The 12,846-nt window shown below is 44.5% G+C and overlaps 1 protein-coding gene across 1 annotated transcript in view; it reads left to right on the top strand.

The window, feature by feature from the left end:
- The window catches only part of EMP2 (epithelial membrane protein 2), a 34,666-nt gene that overhangs the window by 10,730 nt on the left and 11,090 nt on the right, over positions 1-12,846 (top strand). The gene's annotated exons all lie outside the window — the stretch shown is intronic.

Genomic DNA, 12,846 nt, shown 5'->3' with positions numbered 1-12,846 from the left:
CTCTCTTTCCCTGATGGTCTGACTATAAGAAAGTGGGTAAAAGCTAGTTCATACCAGATCCTGCTGGCTTTTTTTGTCCCCAGCCCCCTAAATTCCACTGATGAAGTACAGCAAATCTAGCTGCTGCAATTGTACCAAAAATCCAGGTGGGTTTGTACTCAGGCCGGCTAACCTGTACTGCCAGTTGCAACTGCCCGTGCTAGCGCAGCTGCACTACTATGTTTAGCATGCTAGGTTGATGAGAGCTAGCATGAGTATGTCTGCAAAAGCTGGGAATCAGCTCCAAGAGTGGACAACTGGAGGTGCTGGGTACTCCCAAAATAGAGTGCCCACTGCTATAGCACTCCCAGATTCAAGAGCAGCAGTAAGTTTTGGACCTGGATTTATATAACCTGCATAGCATTTCTTACCCTGCATGCTTACACCACATGGGGAGATGCTTCCTCTTTTAGCCCTATTTTAGCACCTCTATCCTCAAGGCCCATTCATTGCCACAACACTTCCAGCTGCAGACAAATGGCACTCTCAGTTTCTCCCATGGTAGTTTAACAGGCTGAAGGGATCACTCTTGTGCGGAAAAAGATCTCACTATACCTAGTTAACAGAAAACCAGGAGAAGAAAAGCTTTTGAGGCTGCTGCCTTAGACTACCATCCTACCCCACTTCCCTTACCTCAGCCCTCCCAGCTTACTGAGAAACTAACAGGAAAGAAATCTGTGTACCTCCCAGCTGGAAGGGGGGGTCTAATTACTAAACCAGCTTCACTTCAAATCAAGCAGGGTTGAGGTGTTTGACAGGTTTATGCATAGGGTTACAAAGAGTTAGTTAGGAAAACATTTAGCATGTGCACCACGTTTAAGCCATTCACTCTTAACATACGGAGAACTTGGGAAATTATCTGGGAACCGAGTAGACATAAGGAAGATTATAGAAGCACACGTGTGTGTGTGTGTGTGTGTGTGTGTGAACACATGCGGGGTTACATTGGCTAGTAAACAGGAGGGATTGCTGTGTGCTGAGCCAGCTAACCTGTTATTAAGAGAGCTGTCAGCCTAGCCTGAGGTTCTAGTGTGCTATCCTTTGATCCCTAACCCCTTAGGCTCCCTGGAGAAGGGGCAGGGCTAGTTCAGGGAGAACAGGGGGTTTTAAAACACCAGCACCTAAACAACCAGAGGAGATTTGCAAGGGAGTTTAGACAGAGTGCGTGAGCCAGACACACCCAACAAACATACTCTAAATTTAGGCCAACCCCCTCACAGGGTTTACTACTCACTACTTGGGTACCTCCTCCTGGCTTATTGGGGGATTAGCTTTTGGCTGGTCTGAGACCCATCTCAGGTTCTTGCCAGAGTTTATATTCCCAGGCAGGATCCCAAGGCTTACTACCACCCCCCTCTAAGAAGCAACTACAGCATTCCTCCTTGCTGCCCCTTCTTATGCTCTGCTTCCTGGTTTTATACTAGCTCAGCCTGCCCCTGCTGAGCTGGGCTTCAACATCAATTAGACCTTAACAGCCCTGATTCTTCCAGGTGCAGCCTGTCATAGGATTAATTGGCCTTTTTGCCTATTGAGGAAATGTGTTGTCCTCTCTCCATCCCCCCACAAGGATCACATCCCTTCCCTGCAAAAAAACACACACATTTTCTACAAAGAGGTGATGAGCATGTTGCTACAAACCTAACAATAGCAGCTCACTTCTTTGACCAGAGAACTATTGATACAAGCAAAGAATCCAGTTTGCAGTCTCTTGGAAATGACTTTCTATGCAAGGGGTAATCAATGCGTTGTATTAGTTTCTCTGAGAACTTTACATATCAGCAGGGCTAATATTTTGAAGAGTATTCAGAGGTTAAGATGCTAAAATCTAGTTGTGTCCTGCTTTACTCCATCTGCCTCCCTTCTGCTCCTCAAAGAGATGATATCACCCCAGTGAAGGACTGCGTGGCAGGAAAAGAAGAGTGACCAGGGCCCACCCACCAATCTTTCCAAATAGATACCTACCCCTTTAGGCAGGTGTATGATGCACTGAACCCTTGCTGCAATCATTGAGTGGTAGCTGGGTCCCATCTCTGCTAAGTGGAGGGCAGAGCCATTGAGGGCCAATGTGATTTGCCTAGGGCTCAGATTACCTTAATCTAACCCTGCCCAGAGTGAGTAAGGGTTGCAATACTGGGCAATAGAGTAGATATGAATTTTGGGGCCAGAACATGTCTTAACAGGACCACTCCTGGACTACTTAGGAATGGGTCCAAGGGCCAAATGTTTCTGTTACACCAGTGTAAATCTGGCATTCTGGATTTACATCAGTGTACCAGCAGGAAGGGCAGGAGGGAGAATTGGACTAGAATTTCAGTTGACTCTAAATTTTCTAATAATCATGGATTTAATTTAGACTGTTACAAGTACTAAGGAATACAAAATCATTACAGATTCTGTCTCATTTTTAATATCCTTGAAGGCAAGTTAAAGTAGAACCACTAACACTTCAATCCTTGGCTTGTTCCAAGTTATCATGGAAACCCAATCAGATCTTATACTTGCCAGGATACGTTCAATTGTCGCAGCTGGCTAATGAACTTAAGCAAATAGTAGGCCTGTTTTTTCCACTGCTTGGAATCTGTTAGTTTCATACATTGAAGGAGTAAGTAACTGCAGAATGTGCTAGGCAGTGTCCGAATGAACATCTGAGAGGCATATCTATTTGGTTTTATGATGCTCATTTTAATACTCTAGCCTGTTTAAAATGGAGGACACTTTTATCCAAATGGAAACGCATCCAAAGTCTCCTATTTATTGGTCTCTCATCTCAAGGAATGACACTCAATTTAGTCCCAAAATTGCACCCTGAAAAAGTACTATTAAGTAGCCTCCGAAATAAGAAATAATGAAACTTGGATTAATTCTTTTAGTGAAAACAACTAACTTAACAGTATTAAGTTTCTTGAATTTTTTTTTTGTACATTGTCCCATGTTTAGGCTTCAGCAGGTTGAGAAGTGTGCAGAAAAAGCTTTTACTAGTTTGGAAAAATCCACTGAGTGACCAACTTATTTTGTTTTTCTAAGATTACTGGACATGGAAAACAAAGTTCTGCATGCTAGATTTAAAAAAAAAAAATACAACAGTTTCCTCTCTGTTCTTACAAAGCAGTGAATTAAGTTTAGGGACAAAGGTACAATGAAAACATGAACTGGCTACTGAGTTACCATGGGATATGTCACAAGATACCATGAGATGTTGCACAAGAATTCTGAATAAAATGAAATTTGTGATTAAGTCAAGAATCTTGTGACACATCATAAGGTAACAGACCTCTCATGCCAATGCATAAGAAGTTTTTTCTTCTTACTTTAAAATATGTAGCCTTAGTTACACTAGTTGGGGTTCATAAATATAGGACTGACCTGATTCAGTTTTAGGCTACTAATGACATGTAGAAAATGCAGCTGAGACTTGAAAGCAAATTTTAACCCTAGTCAACACTTGTTCTTCTTCCTGCACTCTAAGAAACCTCAAATGGGTGGGAAGTTCTTTACCACAAATAACCTAACCTGTTGTTCAGCAGGATCCTCTCCTTGTCTTTTCAGTGTATCAAACTTATTCAGTGACCCTATGAAATTGGGACAATCAGATCCCTACTGCATCTCCCAATCAAGGTGATCTACCTTCTATCATAGAGTAGGAGTTCTCAAGGGTTTTAAGAGTCCATAGAACTGCTTGTGGAATAGAAAGTGAAATGCTCAAAGGACTGCACGGAGATACTGTATCTGTGAATTTTGGATTTTGTGTTCTCTAAAAATTCAGGGGGTGGTCTTACTTTCTCCTAAGTACATAGTCCAGATGGAAGGGGTACGAAAAGCTAGATTGTGATTAATGGGCAGAGGATAGGAGTTGAAGTTGCAGGGTAAAATTACAGTCACCTAAATTCAGTGAGCACAGGATAAAATAACAAAAACATCTTTCCTTTGTAAAGTACTCTTGGTCAGTGAAAGAACACACACATAGGGGAAGAGTTTGACAGGCAAAGGGTGGGATGCTGAAGTTGCCTTCCAGAACTGGGGCTTTAGTCAATGAAGACGGTTAAGGTAGCTTTGTCCAAGCTTTGAATTCCAGAAAAAATAAAAACTTGCCATATGAAGGGGGAGGAACAGTTGGTACAGAGGGGAAAAAATTAATTGATAAACATCAAGGAGTTAAAAATTGCATAGGGCTTAAAAGGGGATTCCAAGTAGGAATAATGGAATTAAAATTAAGATAAGAAATTTAGGCTGAATATCAGGAAACTTCTTGACAGGAAGAACTCTCTCAGTGGAAAGAGATCTTCCACCAGAGATCATATCTAGATTAGAAATCAGCAGAAATTCATTTGCAGAGAAGTCCTGCATTAGCAGAGATGGACCCTATTCCACTTGCTATTCAAAACATCAAGCAGAACTCAGTTTTTCCTGTATTGCCTTACAGATAAATAATGGAAAATAAGTTAGTAGGCTGAAACTGCTTTATTTTCTTAGTAAGAGTCAGGGGCTAGTATTGATCCCTAGTCTATTGCTGGTAACGTGGCATGCAGAGGAAAGCTATTCCCTGTCCAGTGACATGTTTGCTGAAAACAATCTGCTCATTACAATCGGGAAACCTGGGTGCTCTTCCTACCTCTGTGCTCGAGTTGCTGTGTGACCTCATACAAGGTGCTTAGCATCTCTGTGTCTCTCTAAAATGATGGGATGAGGCTAGATGGATCACTTGGTGATTACCTGTTCTATTCATTCCCTCTGAAGCATCTGGCACCGGGCAGAAGACAGGACACTGGGCTAGATGGACCATTGGTCTGAGCCAGTATGGCCCTTCTTATGTTTTTAAGTGAAGGTCGTTGAGCATATGCTTGGAATGAAATAGGGATATCTAATTGTATGTATTAACTGGAACATTTTTGCTATTAATATAAGAACTGAACTTCTATTTTCAGCATGTGTTGTGTCCAGCAATTTGTGAGAGTATAGTTATAAAAGCTTATTGTCTAAACAAATCCAGATTTGTTTTTCATAATTCATTGTTTTTTGATTAATATATTACACAATATTGATTCTGCTAAATCTTGGCACTTAGTTATCCAATTCTAAGTGTTTGTACAGTGGTGTTAAATATTAGCGCTTGAAATTGAAGAACTCTGGATCCATATTCAATATGCTATTCTTATTGCAAGGCTAAAACATTCAAAATAGTGAACTGGTTTACAAAATATTAAACACTTCTTTGGTTTTGGGCCCTCTACTGATGCCAATATTAAAAAAGTCTGCAGGCAACTGAACATTTTTGGCAACCAGACTGTCTTAAAAGGCATTTTGAAGTTTTAGCCAAGAGTTAAAATCCAGAATTCTTTCAAGCCTTTGTGATTCTGAGACTATCATGTAAAAACTAATCAGGGCCACAGGAAAACATATAAATATGAACAATCTTCCAGGTGTAACATAACTCTTGCAATATTATTAGCTGTCAACTTATTTGACTTTTTAAATGTCATGAGGGAAATCAAACTTTACCAGCATTAGATTTTTTTCTTAAAAGCTTTGTTTAAGATGATAGGACTACCTGTGTGAATAGCTTCATATTAACATATGCTGTATGCAAAAAGCATACGTGTGTCTAATCTTGCAAATACTTAGTATGAATAACTTTATACATGACTAGACCTGAGGAGTTCAGTTGGTCTAAACTAGTCTATTTGTATTGTACAGGGCTTAAAAAACAAACAATGACACCCTGACCTGAGAGCATAGCAGGCATTCTTCCAAGTGACAGAATATTAAATTGTAACTCTGCTCAGGAAGGTGCTTTGATCAGTGCGAACAACCTTGCCTGCAATCAAGAGCCTAAACATAGGAAACACTTGAGTGACAGTTTCCTTACTAATATCTCTCTGTAAGAGGAAAGATAGAGAGTGGTGTCATTCCGAGTTCCTAAAAGATAAGATGAGAAATTTTCCAGAACCAAATATCACATTACAACATCAATGTATACATTTTGGTTTTAAAGGTTTTGAACATCTATAGACACTTTCTGGTTAATACAGCTGAATGTGGATCACTTACTAACATGGCAAATTACACTGCCAAACCTCCGATTTAACAGCAAACTTATTTTTACTCTTAGTTATTTTTCATTTCTACAGCAAATACTAACTTGAACAGGAAAACCAGGATCTTAATGTAACGTTAATTGTCGTGGCTCTACAAAATAGTGGTGTAACGGGGTGCACTCACTTCACGCGAGTGCCTCTCTGGTCGAGTGTGTGCGTGCCTGCAGTTTTTTCCTTGTCTCCTCTTCTTAGGTGTTAGGATCGCAAGGCTTCCAAGCAGGGGGCCTCTGGACCTAATAGACCCCATCACAAACATCACCATCTATTTAATCTGGTCCACCATAGAACGTCACTAGATTGTTCTCACAGTATTCCATTTTGAAATAGCAAGGAGAGAGCCAACATTAATTTTACTGCCAAATGCCATGCTGCTGGCCTGGCAAGCTATGATAGGGGTTGATCTGTTGCTGAAAGAACTGGATACAACTGTGAACCTGAAGAGAACACTGGGCAAAATGTTAGTGGTGGTTGACCAGACAAAGTGGAAAACTAGAATACAAAACTGGATAGGTTACTACTGTACTACACCCCACATTCACCCGCACAGCATCCGGGGATGATATGCAGTATTACTGTGCTTTTTGAACCTTGACTATTGCTTTATTGTTTTTTTGCTTAAACATTTCCTCTAATAAAACGTTTTAATCTGAGCAAGTAAACTGTTAAGATACAGAAGTGTCTGAATATTGATGGATGGAAAGTCTTCTCATCTGAACTCTTCCTAATGTTGTAAGAGCAACACAACTAAATCATTTGAGACAAAATCCAGTGATCAATGCCCTGGTTTCCTGCAGGAAACTGGCCATAGTTAATGTAAATGATATGAATGTGAGGTGACGTATGTCACATGCCAAGAGGTTTGAAGGATAGTGAATTAACTGCTTACAGGAGAGTGAAAGATAAAGAGCATGGAGCCTGTTTTCTTAACCATTTATGTCACCTTTGGATTTCAAACCAGAATGTTTTACAAACAGGGTCTCAGTCACAGACTAGGTAAATGGACATTTATCTTTGAAAGGGATGGAGAAGAATGGGTTATGAGAGAAACAATATAGGCTGAGCCTACAAAGTTAGGTTGAGGAGAGGCTGAGGGAACTGGGCTTGTTTAGTCTGCAAAAGAGAAGAATGAGGGGGGATTTGATAGCGGCCTTTAACTACCTGAAAGGGAGTTCCAGGGAGGATGGGGCTAGGCTGTTCTTGGTGGTGGCAGATGACAGAACAAGGAGCAATGGTCTCAAGTTGCAGAGCGGGAGGTCTAGGTTGGACATTAGCAAAAAGTTTTTCACTAGGAGGGTGGTGAAACACTGGAATGGGTTACCTAGAGAGGTGGTGGAATCTCCATCTTTAGAGGTTTTTAAGCTGTGGCTTGACAAAGCCCTGGCTGGGATGATATAGCTGAGGTTAGTCCTGCTTTGACCAGGGGGTTGGACTAGATGACCTCCTGAGGTCCCTTCCAACTCTAATATTCTATGATTCTATGATATAAGCTGCTTTGCGTAGACCTCGTCGTTAATATGTCTGTGCTTAAATTTGTCTCCCACCCATGTAAGCGCCCTGCTACAGTGATGCGGTAACACCACCTCCCCGAGCAGCATTGAGCCATGGTTGATGTACTGAGGTTGACACAGCACAAGTGTAAACACTGCATATCCTAACAGTCTATTAGCAGCTGGTCCACAATACGTGACACTGACAGCTCTCATCACAACTGTGAATGCCCCTGGCCTGGGTCACAGAGACCAGAAGTCCCCTTTCCCTTCACACACAAGTTAAACCCTGCAGATTTTTTAAATGTCTTTTCCGGATGGCTCAGCTTGCGAGCACACCTAGCAACTCTCCATTGTTGTGTGCAGCTCACCCTGCTGGCTACACGTGCCAGACACTCTGGGTTGGAGGAGAGAGGAGATATTGGATCTCCTGGGCCTGTGGGGAGAAGAGGTTGTGCGGGCACAGCTACAGCCCAGTTGTAGAAACCTGAACATCTACAAGCAAATTGCATGAGGGATGCAGGAGAAGGGGTGTGACAGGGACCAGCAGCATTGGCATGTGAAAGCAAAGGAACAACAGCAGGCATATCAGAAGGCCAGGGAGGCCAACAGTCCATCTGGTGCTTTACAAAGAGCTGCATGCTGTCCTTGGCGGAGACAGGCAACTAGGGGGGTCCAGCTATGCCATGAGCCAGGACCTGTTTGAGACCCCACCACAGTCCATTCAGCCCTGGCAGTTGAGCACCGGCAAGCCTGATACAGGGGGATGATTTGTAGGTAAGTGGGTAAATGTATTTCCCATTACAGTGATGTTGCCCCTACCTTAGCAGGGCAGTTATCAATCTTTCATTAATTTACTCATACTAGAAGAGGTAGCAGGACAACCAGAGTACTGTGGTCTGCTTTTCATTCCCCTGAGAGTTAGGCAAGGGTGGGGCACGTAAAGCAGTTTATTTACACAGGGATGCCCCTTTAATCCTCCTGAGAGATCTTGAAACTTGAATGGAGATACTCCGCAATGCTCTCCACGGTAGGACACTTCCCACACCAGTCAGTGATAACCTATGTACTGCAATGGGGCCTGCTGAAGTTATCAGCCTATGGGCCCATGGGACTTTGAGATGCCAGCAGCAGCTATGCTCTCTGCGCCTTTGTCACCTGGAGGAGTGAAGTATCAGCAAAAGTCACCCCCACCTGTGGAAAATGGTGCTATGCCCTCTACTCCTAGTTTCATGCAACTGAGCAATTCCTTCTTCATTTCCCTCATGCCTGGCAGGCCACACTCCCCCTGACTGGTACTGGGAGTGGTGCCGTGCTCAAGCACTTTGAAGCAGACGTGTCAACAAGCATGCCTTGCTTAAGGGGGAGAAGGGGAGGGGGGGAAGGAGAGGGAAGGAGGAGAGAAAGATGTCAAACAACATCAAAAAAACCTACACAATTTCTCCACCTACTGTTTCCTTCTCCACTCCTACAAAACGCTGTGTAACAAAGATCATCATTACCATGCAGGGGGTGGCTTAATTTTTACAAAAGCACTAGTGCTGTGGCAGCACATAGCTGCACAGCAGGTTTCTATTCACAAATATGTCTGTCATGGGGAGCACCACTCACTGCTTGCGGCACCTCCTGCTGGGCACTCTGCGGATTAGCTCATTCAGTCAACCCCTTCTTCTGTGGTTCCTATGCTGTCACTCAAACTCTCTGGCTGGCCTGCAGCCCATCTCAGGAACTGCAACATTCTCTCTGTGACCCAGCCCTCTGGCTCGGTCACTCAGTATTCCTCCATGTGGGGCATAGTTCCTCAGCAGTCTTAGACAGTCTTCCCAGTCACCGCCTCAGTGCCACGTGCCCATTGGTTAGTAAGGGAACCCAGGCCCACCTTCTTCTCCAGGCTCCAGCCCAGGGACCCTCACCTCAGCAGTCTGGGTTTTCTCCTCTCTGCCCTTGCTGTTCTTTCCACAGGATGCTTCTTTCCACTAGTTCCCCTTCTCTTTCTTAGTCTACTAGTTCCCAAAGCCTCCCCCCTCTTCCAAGGGAGCAACTACAGCCAACACACCCTGCAGTCTTCAAACACGCCTCCTCTTCCCTTGAAGGGTTCATCCTTTCCCAGCACCCCTCACTGCTCCTCAGTTCCTGTCTTTATACATCCTCCTCAGCTCATTCCTCCACAGATGGGCTCCCTGACCCACTCAGGGGTTACCTGCACAACTGTGGCCTGTCAAGTTAATTAGCTTCTTTCTTAGCCCACATTAACCGCAGCAGCTAAAAGGGGGGAGGGGAAAGAGAACATCCCATCTTAAAAGAAAAAACCCACACAAACTCTGAAGAGGAGAACTGACTTGGGGGAAAATAACTGCTTCAGGATCAAACTCCCTCCTCCTTTATTGGAGCAGAATTGGAGCTGCTCCCTTTAATGTTAGGAATGAGGAAGCCGGCATTTGACCAGAGAGGGCCTGCAGAGAATGGGCAGCTTCTGAGAGTATGTCTACACTGCAATTAAACATTTACAGCTGGCCCATGTCAGCTGATTCAGGCTCATGGAGCTCAGCCTGTGGGGCTATACAACTGTAGTGTAGACATCCAGGCTTGGGCTGGACCCCAGGCTCTGGGACTCTCAAGGGATATCTACACTGCAGTTTTATAACCTTGCCTGACCTGGGCCTGCTCTGGTGTCTATGGGTACATCTATACTGCAGCATACGCCCAGGCTTCAAACACAGGCTCAAGCCTAACCCCCACACAAATCACATTAGCCCAGAGTCCCAGGATCCTAGTCTTGAGTCAAGATGGGATCCAGGTTCAAGCCCTATTGCTTTGCAGTGTGGACATAGCCCCACTGACTCATGTTATGGGTATCTGCCAAAAGAATGCCACACAGGGCACCCACATGGGGGTGGAGGGAAAGGGTACACTTTACTGGGGCCCAGAGGTCCCAGCCCAGACTGCAACCCCCATTACCATGAGGAAAACATTTTTCATGGCTCATGAGATTGTAGGTATGGGATGAGGGATTGTGGTATGTGTGGGAAAGGGAGCCAGTGTTACAAGTTTGTACCGGGCCTGAAAAAATTGTGCTTGGGCCTCGATTCCACAACCCCATGAGCCAATTATTTTGGTCCTCTGGACAATCAAGTTTGGTGGAGAGTCAAGTTTTCCTGCACTGCACCACACACAGAGGGCTAGAGCAGCCACATTTTGGGAGGATGCTAGGAAGTCTGGGCTATGGGTGGTTGGATCAGGCCCACCTAGAGCAATATGGACCCTGGAGCCCCAGGTTGGGACCCTGAGTTCAATTATTCCTAACCTGAGGTTACAAATTAGAGTAGCTCTCAAGCCCTAAGTCAACAAACCCAGGATCTACTAACTCGAGTGCCACTCACCTTGGGCTTACATTGCAGTGTAGACACACCCTGATGGTGTTCTTGAGAGGAGTGTTGTGCAGAAAGAGCTGTTGCTCGTTTTGCTCTGTGGCAATGGGCACACACAAAGCTGAGGGCGTCTTTTCCCCCGGAGGTGCGGGAGTGCTCTTCGGCATTTGCGTGAGCTGAGGTGCCTCTCCAGGAAAAGTATCTAAAGACACACCACCTTAGGGTTACGTATGAACCATGTTGGACCATCGGGGTGGGTGGGGGGGTGGTGGAAGGCTCAGCAGAGAAAGCTAGCTTAAAATGCACAATCCCTCAAGGACCCTCTCATGAATCCCATCTTCTGTTCCCCGTCCATAGTCCTGTCTCTTCCTGACCCTCACTGTTTCCCCGCTATTCCCCACTGCCTCAAAACTGCTCTCTGCGAAGGTCCCATCTTTTCCTTTTCCCTAGTGCAGAAAGTAAACTGGAGCTGAAGCCACAAGAGGGAGGCTGCCTGCAGAGGAGGTGGAAGGGACAAGTACCTCACACACCAGCCCAGTGCCCTAGAATGAGTGTTTAGAACCCTATGATGTCCAGGCAAAATTGGCAGTGTTGAAGAAGAGCTCCGTGTAGCTTAGAAGCTTGTCTGTCTCACCCACAGAAGTTGGTTCAGTAAGAGATATTACCTCACCCACCTGGTCTCTCAGTAGGACAATTAACTAGAGGAGGAGGGAGCTGCATCTCCTCCCTCCCTCTGGAGCAGCACCTGAGAGAGCAGGGAACTGCTGCTTGGGACATTCCCTGTGCTGCAGGCTGGCCTCAGGAGAAAGCAGCTGCCAGTTTCTGCTGGTGGCCTGGTTCTGTTGCACGTAGGTTGAATGCACTTCCTAACCCCTCCTGTTACTCTCAGGGCAGGATGTAGTTGGCCAGGCAACTCCTTCTCTTCTTTGGCCTGAGGCAAAGGGGAGCTGTTGCTAGTAATATCTAAGCTACAGAGGTCTCTTCATGCACTTTCTCCCCTACCAAAGCATGATAGGGTGGAAGGTTTGTTCCCACTGCTGTTTTTCTGTATTGGGCTAACCTGTGAGGCATCTCCATCTCTTTGCCTGACCTCCCCAGTATCCTCAAGGCCCAATCTCTTTGACTTATAGCAATGCACTTGGGGACAGTCCAGCATCTCCTGGAGAAGACAGCCTGCAAATCAGAAAGAGGAAGGGTCGCTTCTTTGCAAGCCTTAAAAAGGCAAGCAGCCTTATATTAAAACTCAGAAGCCCTAGTTGAGTCTATCATACTTCAATGCCTTTCATTTTGAAGGGTGGGTTAGTCCCAAAATTATATGTATTCCACACAAACTTGTTGTCACCTGCAGGTCTTAAACCAATCATACCTGCAATTAAGAATCATAAAACTGAAGGTTTAGAAAACTAATTGCACTGAACACTTCAAGCATTCTGCAAAGGGGAAAAGAAATGCCCCTCATTTTGGGTCTTTGTCATGCATTGCATCCCAAGTTTGGGCCTTATTTGTTTGAGAGGTATGATCACAGTTACTGAAGCTGCAGACTTCTCTGTGGACCTCCTGATGCCCCTAGACCAGCCCAAACCTATAGGAAGGTCTTTAGTTCCTCTCTGATTTCAGACTTTCTTGGCTGGCTTCCAAACAGCAAATTGGGAGATTTAAAATTTAAGTCTATGTCAATTACTTGAATTTAAGTAAACGTTCTGGTGTAATAAAAATGTAACTTATAAAATGGGTTAAGCTTATCACAGCTGAAGAAGTACTTTTCATTGATTTCTGTGTTTAACTGGCTAGCTGATAACAGGTGTTGGCTTTTGCATGTTATCTTCTAGCTGCCACAGGGAGGGGTCTCGCTGCTTGGAC

Source organism: Emydura macquarii, unplaced genomic scaffold (genome assembly GCF_026122565.2).
Source record: "Emydura macquarii macquarii isolate MOO-44397 ecotype Brisbane River unplaced genomic scaffold, CSIRO-AGI_Emac_v2 contig_1348, whole genome shotgun sequence".
Taxonomy (NCBI): Eukaryota; Metazoa; Chordata; order Testudines; family Chelidae; genus Emydura; species Emydura macquarii.
This window is presented reverse-complemented; position numbering and strand designations above follow the sequence as displayed.